The sequence below is a fragment of the Lathyrus oleraceus genome, chromosome 4 (assembly GCF_024323335.1).
Source record: "Lathyrus oleraceus cultivar Zhongwan6 chromosome 4, CAAS_Psat_ZW6_1.0, whole genome shotgun sequence".
NCBI classification, from domain to species: domain Eukaryota; kingdom Viridiplantae; phylum Streptophyta; class Magnoliopsida; order Fabales; family Fabaceae; genus Lathyrus; species Lathyrus oleraceus.
In genome coordinates this window covers 450,884,325-450,894,435 of record NC_066582.1, presented here as the reverse complement: position 1 = coordinate 450,894,435, position 10,111 = coordinate 450,884,325, and positions in this window count along the sequence as shown.

Genomic DNA, 10,111 nt, shown 5'->3' with positions numbered 1-10,111 from the left:
GCCAACCCTAGAGCTGACACAGTCAACCTGGACGAGTTCTCTGATAACGAACTGTTGGCCTCGGTTATCCCTAGCATAGCCAAGAGGGTCAGAACTAGGAGAGGGAAAAAGACAGTGATGCAAAGGTCTCCATCCAAGGAAGTTGATGAGACAACTCCTCACAAGCAAACAGGGACAGAGAGTGCACGCAAAAGGAAAGGTCATGGACCTGCCAAACCTTGGAGCAAAGAGGTGCCCAAGAAGTTGAAGACCAAGGCTGTGGTGGTGGAGTCTGAATCTGATGTCCCATGTGATGTCACAACATCCATGTCCAGGAAGAAGCCGTCTTCTAGCAAGTTGGCTGCTAGTGTCCCAGAAGTTCCCATTGACAATGTGTCCTTCCACTTTGCCTCCAGTGTTAACAGGTGGAAGTATGTCTACCACAAGAGGCTGGTCTTGGAGAGAGAACTGGCTCAGAATGCATTGGAATGTAAGGAGATTGTGGATCTCATCAAAGAGGCAGGGTTGATGAGAACTGTGACTCAACTCCCTAAATGCTATGAGACCTTAGTGAAGGAGTTCATTGTAAATCTATCCAAGGAGTGTGCTGATGGGAAATCCAGAGAATTCAGAAAGGTCTATGTGCGTGGCAAGTGTGTGACCTTTTCCCCCTCAGTGATAAATCTGTATTTGGGAAGATCAGATGAAGTGCAACCAGAGCTTGAAGTGACTGACAATTCAATCTGTCAAGTCATCACAGCAAAGCAAGTCCGGAAATGGCCTCTCAAAGGGAAGCTGGTGGCCAGTCAACTAAGTGTAAAGTATGCAATGTTACACAAAGTTGGAGCAGCCAACTGGGTACCCACAAATCACAAGTCAACTGTGTCTGTGATGTTAGGAAAGTTCATCTATGCAGTGGGAACCAAGGCAAAGGTGGACTATGGTACTTACATCTTTGATCAAACAATGAAACATGCTGGGAGTTTTAGTGTGAAGGGACCTATTGCCTTTCCATCTCTCATATGTGGCATTGTGCTGAATCAATTTCCACACATCCTGACAGATAATGACTTTGTGAAAAGAAGAGAGAGTCCATTGGCCTTCAGCTACAAACTGTTCCTGGGCAAGCATGTCCCTGATATTGTCTTGACATCGGGAGAAACATCCAAAGCTGGCAACCAACCAGACAAAGTTGCTGTTATTGCAGTTCTCAGAGAGACCTGCAAAGAGCTGGAGGCTAGAAAGCATGCTTTGGAAAAGCTCATCTTGCAATTGGAGACTTCTGCTGAGGACACGGATGGAGCTGATAGGCAAAGTTCTGAGGATGAGGAGGAGGCCAGCTCTGAAGAGGAGGCTGATGATGAGGCTGAGGATTAAATACTTGTCTTTGTGTGTTTTCTGTCATTTGTGTAATTCTACTTACTATTTGTGGATCTGTAATTTAAAGTGTTGCTTTGGCAACATTTTTGGACAAAAAGGGGGAGTGACAACTGATACCCCAGGACAACAGAAGTTTACTTTGTTAAACTTTGTTAAAACAGGTTCTCATACATGACAGATTGAAGTTTTCCTCTACTGCAGCTGATGTGTGATGAAGTGTGTATTTAGCTTCTGTTTGTATGCTGCTGTGTGTGAAGTTTTTATTTAACTCCCTCCCCTGCAGCTGATGTGTGTTGAAGTTTTGTATTTAACTTCTGCTCCTCTGTATGTGTGCCTCTGTATGTGTGCTACTTTGTGAAGTTTTTATTTAACTTCCATGTGTGTGAGTTTGCTGCCACTCTGAGTGTATTAGCTAGGCTTATTTCCTGCTAGGTGTGTGATTCCGCTGCTATGAACTCTGTTATGGGGATCAAAGTGTTTTAGCCAAAAATTTGCCAAAGGGGGAGTTCGTAGGTGCTTAATTGGCTGCATTATATGGTAAAACACTAGCTGGTTACTAATGTCTTGACTGATGTCATGACATGGTATGTTTATGTGACTACATTGTAGGTTAGAATATCTAACTATACTCTGATGTCTTGACTGATGTCATGACACACTTGAGTAGTTATTGCAGGATTAGCTAACACAGGATTTATGGAATGTCAAACTGGATGCTGTGACATTCATACCTGTCAGCAGATACTAAGGAATAGAACAGCTGGTGTTCTGTTAGAACTTAGTATTTATTTCCAGTCTGGTTATCAAGGGAAGACCAGACCTGGCATAAGGCCTACTGACTGAATTTCAAACTGGATGTTATGACATTCATCATTGACAGCAGCTACTGAACATTAGACAGAGTGGTGTTCTGCTATACTTCAGCATGTTACTTAGTTTGTTCTTCAAGAGAATAACAGAACTAACTTAAGGCCAAATGTGTAAATGTTAAATTGGACGCTTTGACATTTATTAATGTAAGCTGTTACTGTAGTATGGTCATTTTGATCATGTACAGGTCAGCAAAATTGTACAGTCTGTTTTCTGGAAAAACAGACTCAGCATATGGACCTTGATGTCAAGCTGAATGTCGTGACATTCATTCCTGACAGCATATGCTATATTGTAGGTTGTTCAGTTTTCTGTTTCAGCTTTTCTTGGGCTATTCTTCAGGAAGTCAACAGCTTAGAGAAAAACCAGGAAATCAACAACCAAGTTACATTTAATGAACCTAACAAATAGCCTATTTGTTAGTAACCTAGATATTGAATTTATGGGAACTCGCGTGACCTTAAATTCAGGAGAATACAAGTGCAAAAGCCCAGGTACTGCAATATAAAAGGAAGGCGTTCCTTCATTCAGTTTCGGGGATTTTGAGGCGTGAAGATTTAGTGTGTCCATCATACTTCACTGCTGTATTTTTGTGAGTCTTGTATTAGACATATCTTGTAAGCCAAGCCATTATCACATTGATGATAGTTTTGGTATAGGGTGTTCATTGAGTTGTAAGTGTTGTGTCGCTCAAAGCTTTTAAGCGTGAGTGCTGTGTATCTTGATTAAAGCTGTGAAGCACAATCAAGAGTTGTTTGAAGTGTGACTTCAACTTGTCTTTAATATTGATTAAAGGTAGTAATCACTGAGGTGATTGAGGGGGAGTGAGTAGGAACTCTGATCTTAGTGTAAGATTGAAATTGCATTGGGTAGGGATTAAGTGATAAGTTGTAAACGGGTGAGTTTAGCTTTGAATTGATACTACTAATAGTGGATTTCCTCCCTGGCTTGGTAGCCCCCAGATGTAGGTCATGTTGGACTGAACTGGGTAAACAATTACTTGTGTTATTTACTGCACTTACGTTTAAGTTCTGCATAATTCCTGTCTGTGCATAATTGGATGTCATAACAACCCGTGTGACATCCAAAGTCTGATAACTAGAATTTCAGAATGCAATGCTAAAAGTATATATTATTCCCAACGATGAAACACACAAAAATACTATAATGACAAATTATTGAATACCTTGTGTGCAATGGATATTGTTTAGAATCATGTATAGTTTTGTTGATCTTCAAAGCTAATCATAATCTAAAGGATTGGGATCTACTCAACAAAACCTATTTCAAAAGGTTTATAAATTTTTTATCCAAATGTATTGATCGCACAATCGATGAATTCAACAATTTGAAAGTGGAAAATAAAAGATATATATATATATATATATATATATATATATATATATATATATAGAGAGAGAGAGAGAGAGAGAGAGAGAGAGAGGAATGTAAAAGATTTGAAAAGGAATTTAAATTTTCAAGATTTTTAATGCATGTGACGACCTATTCGATGCATGTGTTGACCTGTATAGGTCATGTGTCGATATATGGAGAAAGAACATCAAACATAAGCTACAAGCTTTAAAAATGAGGTACATGTGTCGGCCTGAAACTCGTATGTGTCGACACATAGAAAAAAGGTTCTTCTATGTGTCGACCTATAGCAGGTATGTGTCTACACAAACTTTTTTTCACATAAAAACCATTTTTTTGATGCATGAAACCTTTCCTAAACCTTTTCCAACATGTGTTTATGCTTCCTAATACTAAGATGCACATTTAGACTCGGAGGATATCATCCAATGTACATAAACACTAAAGTATCCTAGCTTTGACATCATACAAAATACATATAATGGAAAGTTGCACTCACATAGGTCTGGTCTATCTTCACTTTAGAGAACTAGTTTGATGAAGATATACACAAACATGGTATCCACATTTGTAGAGAGGTGGCATCTAGAGGCATCTTCATTTCATATGTCATTTGGTGAGATGAGCATTACTTTGGACGACGTCTCTTGTCTGCTTCACTTTCCCATCAGGGGAGTGTTCTTAAGCCGTCAAGATGTCAATGAAGAGGTTGTTATTGAACTTGTTATTGATTGCTTAAGAGTGTCACATAATGAGGCACTATGATGACTTCTCGACAAGTGTGCTGATAATGTCGCAGTAATAAAAAGATCGAATCCACAAGGACTACTATTTAACAAGACAATAGTGTGCAATGTTTAGAAAATATTAATTGGGGGGTTTTCGAGTTTTTATTGTGAAAAGAAAATAAAGTGTTCTGTCAATAATACAAAAGTGGTCAAGTTTTGTATAGAATTCCTTATTTTTATACTGTTGGTGTTTGATGTATTACATGGATGAGATTGTCACTATAATTCCATGACGAATTAACAAAACCGCTATACCCAATCCCTTGGTGTATATCTCACTAATTTATACTCGAAGTTCTCTCTCCCTAGTCCACCAACATGAGCAAGATTAGGCAATGCAATAGAACATAAATTCCTAAGCCACTACTCGAGGTTTCCTATCCCTATTCAACCATCATAAGCTCAATAATTACCATAGGTCCAACACATAGACTAATGGTCAATATTCCCTATGTGTCCAAATTTATATTAAAAGAGTATCTCACATAAAAAGCATTAAGAACAAGGTGCAATTGAATAGAATTATAGCTTAAATTGTTCATGCAATAGCAAACCAAACATATGTGGCAACAGTATTAAAATAGGTTCGTCAAACAAAACCTAACCTAGAGAGAATTAGCTACTCATAATGCAAATTACAATACCAAATACAAATAAGAGGTTTGCAAAAGAGAAACCTTGAAGAATTGCCTCCAATGGCTTCAAATACACTCCAAATATGTCTTTCGGTGTTGTAAATCGTCACTTGCAGTGTAAAAGTGCAGAATGCATGAAAAAATGCCAAACTTCCCCTTTTAAAGTAGTCATAATGGACCATAAACACGTCAGAAAAAGCCCAATAAAAGTACTATAATATGCATTATAACTTGCATCACACGATGCTGACTTTGCTTTTCTATGACACGCGCGATGTTACGCGTGATTATTCCAGTAGCTGCACATATTTGCTCCTTTTTCCACCTGATTTTCACTAAGTCCTTATGTCTTCATACTTCGTCATTTTTGCATCTTTCTTTGGCCTTTATTCCTCATTTTTGCATCTTTCTTTGGCCTTTATTCCTCTTTAACTTTATTTGATCCATTTCTTCGACTGAAAACATGCAATGATAAAGTGTCATTATAACCCTGAACTTAAATTGTTGATTGTCCTCAAGTAACTTGCTTGCACTGCCAGCTTCGAACATAAAAAAAGTTGCACAATAACAATTGAACATCACCATATGAATTTTTTTTACTTGACAATTGTTCTAGCTTCCAACTTCAATCCGACAAATTCATAAAACATCCTCAACCTTTGACAAGTACTCAACATGTCTCTCATCTCATCTTGACTCACTCAATGGATAGGGTAGACTCTCAATCATCAAGCAAAATAATTTATATTGGGTTTGGTCATGTTCTAATATAATTCATCAAAGAAATCAAAACACACACATTTGAGGGATTTTTCGGCTGTATCTTGGCTTCTATTCGGATAGGACAATTTTAGGAAAGTAGGTTTAAACCTTTAGAGTTATGTGCCTAGTTCTCCTTCTTTTGTCATACCACTTTGTTCCTTATTTATGGTACTAGAGATATTTCTATTGTGGTCCTCAATATGCATTTTGCGTTCTTTTTATATCTTTTTTTTCTTCAATGGTTCCTTTTCCCAACTTCTTATTTTCTCAAATTTTTGAACTTTTGATCATTTTTCTCTAGTACCCTAACCCAAACTTTAAAATTTGTTCACTTCCAAGAGCAACCCCAAACTTATTCTTTTTCATACAACTTAAGAACTAAACATTTCTACCTAACTCCAAAGAGAGGGTGGAAAAATAAAATCTTTCAAGTCATATGGCTAAGAAATAAGGCTAAATCACCGAAAGAAAGACTAGTCTTAAAGTGGTTAGCAATGGATATATCCTATTACTACAAAGTAGTTAAACGGCTCAAATTTCAAAGAAAATAACTGCCTCAGTGTGTGTCAATCAAACCAGACAAATTTAATCGAAAATAGTTCAAACTTGAAAAAATAATAATGCATGGATACACTTAATAAAAGGAATAGTAAACAATGGAATTTATTTGGCTAAAACCTTAATAGTTGAGGCATCTTAAGGCCGAGTATAATTCCTTTGGTTCCTTTTTCATCCTTTGCCTTTAAGTTGTAAGTCACTTTCATGATGATCAAGTTTCCTCAAATGGTACTTTTAGTTCATTTGTTCAATGTTACAAGTGCAAATTTTTGTAAATTTGAAAGAAACAACAACTACAAACTTGTTCATTAAAGACAAATATAAATTTATTGGTACAAAGGAGAACCAAGTATTATATCTAATACTCTAGATTGACTTGAGAGATTGACTTGTTGGACGTAAAAGGGAATCACAAAAATTAATACAAATTCGGAAAACTCCAAATTAACATGTCATTGGAGCGGAAAAATCCTTGCACGTCTTACATAGTGATGTTGAAGTCTTGGTTTTGTTTGGTCCACTCTACCATCATCTGATTGATGATGATTCTCGAGAGGAGCAGCTTCGCTTTGGACCCATTGCCTGAAACAACAACAACAATAACACTAGAAAATGCAAAGAGATTAGGAAAAAATAATAGGATTAGAGAGAGTTTTTTGTCCCTCTTTCTTCTTTCAATCCCTTTCTCAAGAGTTTGTCCTAATGCTCTAAATGTGACATGCTACAAAACAAAAACAATTCATTGAAATAAACTGAAATTTAAATTTTGCAAATGAAATAAAAACTTATCTGATGGGTTACCTCCCATTAAGCGCTTCTTTAAGTTCCTAAGCTTGACCTTCTGATTTTTATGTTAGGGCGACATATATGATACAAAAAACGCAGCATCCTTCTTCTTCCTTTTGTTTGGTAGGAATTCCATCACTTTTAAGAATTGAAGGTTTTTCTTCCATATTCTCTCCAGCTTGATAGTATCGAACAAGACATCAATCTCATCTAATACTTTATCTATTTCTCCTCTTTTATCGTCCTTGTTATTAGAATTAAGGATATTCTTTTGTCAAAGATCTTCTTATTGGATATCTATTTTTAGATGAATTATTGGAGTTGGAGCTTCATCCAAAACTATACAATCCTCATCTTGCATTCTTTCTCTTTTCCCAAATATTTGTTTCACCTTTGCTTCTTTTATTCTTGCTTCTATTTCTTTATCAGATGTTGCGCACTTTTCTTCTTCTTTCTCTTTTTCAACTCCTCCTTTGTCGACTACCTCAGATTCCTATTTGAATTCTCTTTCAATTTCCTTATCTATGGGACTATCTAAAATTTCCCCCAGCAAGGCCTTACTTGCCTTTTGCAAGATCTCTCTGCCTTTTGCAAAAGGGAGCTCCAAATTACCTATATTACTTGCCTTTTGCAAATATATAATCTTCTTACCTTTATGGAACCATGTGGGAACAACTCAACTACCAATACCTGCCAAAGCTCATTAGTGGAGGCAAAACAAAAAAATCATCATAAACACTTCTACCTATCTCTTCTCTTCAGAGTGAAATTTTTTGGGTCTTTATATTTAATCCTCTTCTACCTCGAATGCATGAAAGTCATTGTTATTCATACATTCAGGTACAAGATGATTAAATATGGGTAACTGTCATACCCAAAGTTTTCCCCACCCTTTTCATTTTACTTGGCTTATTGCTACATTCATCTGCATATTCATATTCATTTATATCATTCATTCACATTAACATTTTCAAAACAAACATCACGGATTCAAAGTTTTTTGTTGCTTACGACTGACAGGGAGTTAGGGTTCTCTGGGAGTCAAACCTATGCATTTTGGTGGTGCACTCAAGTTGAGAGGCTTATCTTTTGGACCAAGTTTCATGAAACCATATTCTTGGACTTTTGGTTTTTATTGAATTGCATTTTGGGCATTGGATTGATTGCAAGAGGTTGGCTCTGGTTGATCTAATTTCTTTATGGGCCTATTCATTACACTAGTCCTTTAGATGTTTAAGTTGGATGCAAGATAAGGCATTGAGATGAATACAAGGTTCAAGGTTCAGGTTCAATTTTCAAATCCCAAGGTTATTTTTCAAAGGTCAACAGAAAGTCAAATGTTTAAACATAATTTTGGAGGGGAATCATTCTTTTTAAGAATCAAGCCATACACATAAGTTCATTCAATGAAGATCATCTTTATTATAAGTCATCAAGATCTATATTACATCACAAAAGATTCAGAATCAAAATATACAAAAAAAAAACTACACTTTTTGACCTATAGTTGGCTTTGGTAAATTGTTGCCTTTTTGGTCAAACATTTGACCAAACTCAACCACTAACCCTAAACCCTATACCTATTTCTTTCTTCATCTTCATGGCTCCCATCTTGATCTCCAAGACACCAAACTTCTTTACGGTGCATCATTCCAAGTTTGCATATGTTTAAGTCTCATGCCACAAAGTCAAGGTTACTCATGACTAAGTGTTACTCATGCCATCATCCTCATGCTAAGCCTACTAGCCCTGCAGCAAATAAAGCAAAAACCTCGATCAAACATATATGACAAAACCAATTCACAAGAAATAATCCAACCATAACCAAGTCACAACCCGAGTAAACATCTCTAGCACTAACAAGTTAACAAACCATTACATAACAAGCATCACAATGTAGCACTATAATGACACCATGGCACCTCAATTCAATTTCAACCTAGTCACCAACCTCATAGCACAAATAACATAACATTCATGACAGTACAATAACACATTCTAACGCCATACAAATTTACTAATTTCTAAACATCATAATAACTTGCATCAAGTTCAAGCTAATGTAACACATTAATCAAACCCAAACATCTAATTCCATTCAAACAATCATGACAAGGACACCATTATCCTCATGGCTAACAACCTCACTAATATCATTGACAAATTCTCAATCTTTTTTTACAACAAGATAATGCCAAACTAAAATATTTGTTCTTTGCATATCATTCAGCTAACTCAATTACTTGCTAAGGTTTACATCAGAACATGCATAGTTCGAATTCCTTAATATCACATAACTTCTAACCACGATCCGAGCTATTAACTAACCACCTAACTAACTCATAGTTATCCAAACAGTTGCAAGTGAAATTACAAAAATACACTTCAATTTAATTCATAACTAATTGCCTCAATTGCATCTAACAGAATCTAACCATCTAGCAACTAACAAGTGATTTAATAGTGTAGGAAATATTTCATTTTGATTCAACATTAATAGTTAGCCAACAATCGAACTTAATCACTAACTCAAACTGCAAGGTGAAGCTAGCTAAAATATGCCCACCGAATGCATCACACGCTCGAAGGTATAACAGAGTCCCCACCGAACTTTATTTATCCCAATAGAGGGAAGGGAAAATATCGATAAAACCCAAGGGAAAATAAAATAGACAAACGGGTAAGCGAAACGGTTATGCAAGGGGAAGCTATTAGCACCCCTCACATCCATGGTACTCCATGGGAACCATTTTGAATGTTCTTTCTTGGATGGATGTTATAATCTTCATGTACCTGCAGAAAAAGAAAGGGGGTTAAGAAAAGGGAGTGCACAAGGAGGATTGTGGCCCTCATGCCTATGTATTTTCATAGTGCAATAAGAAATTCAGAGCCTCGTAGTTCGTGGAACCGGGGAGGGCAAAAAAGAAAAGAAGGTGCTTGCCAAGGATTCGCATCCTTGTGCCTACGTATCCTTATAGT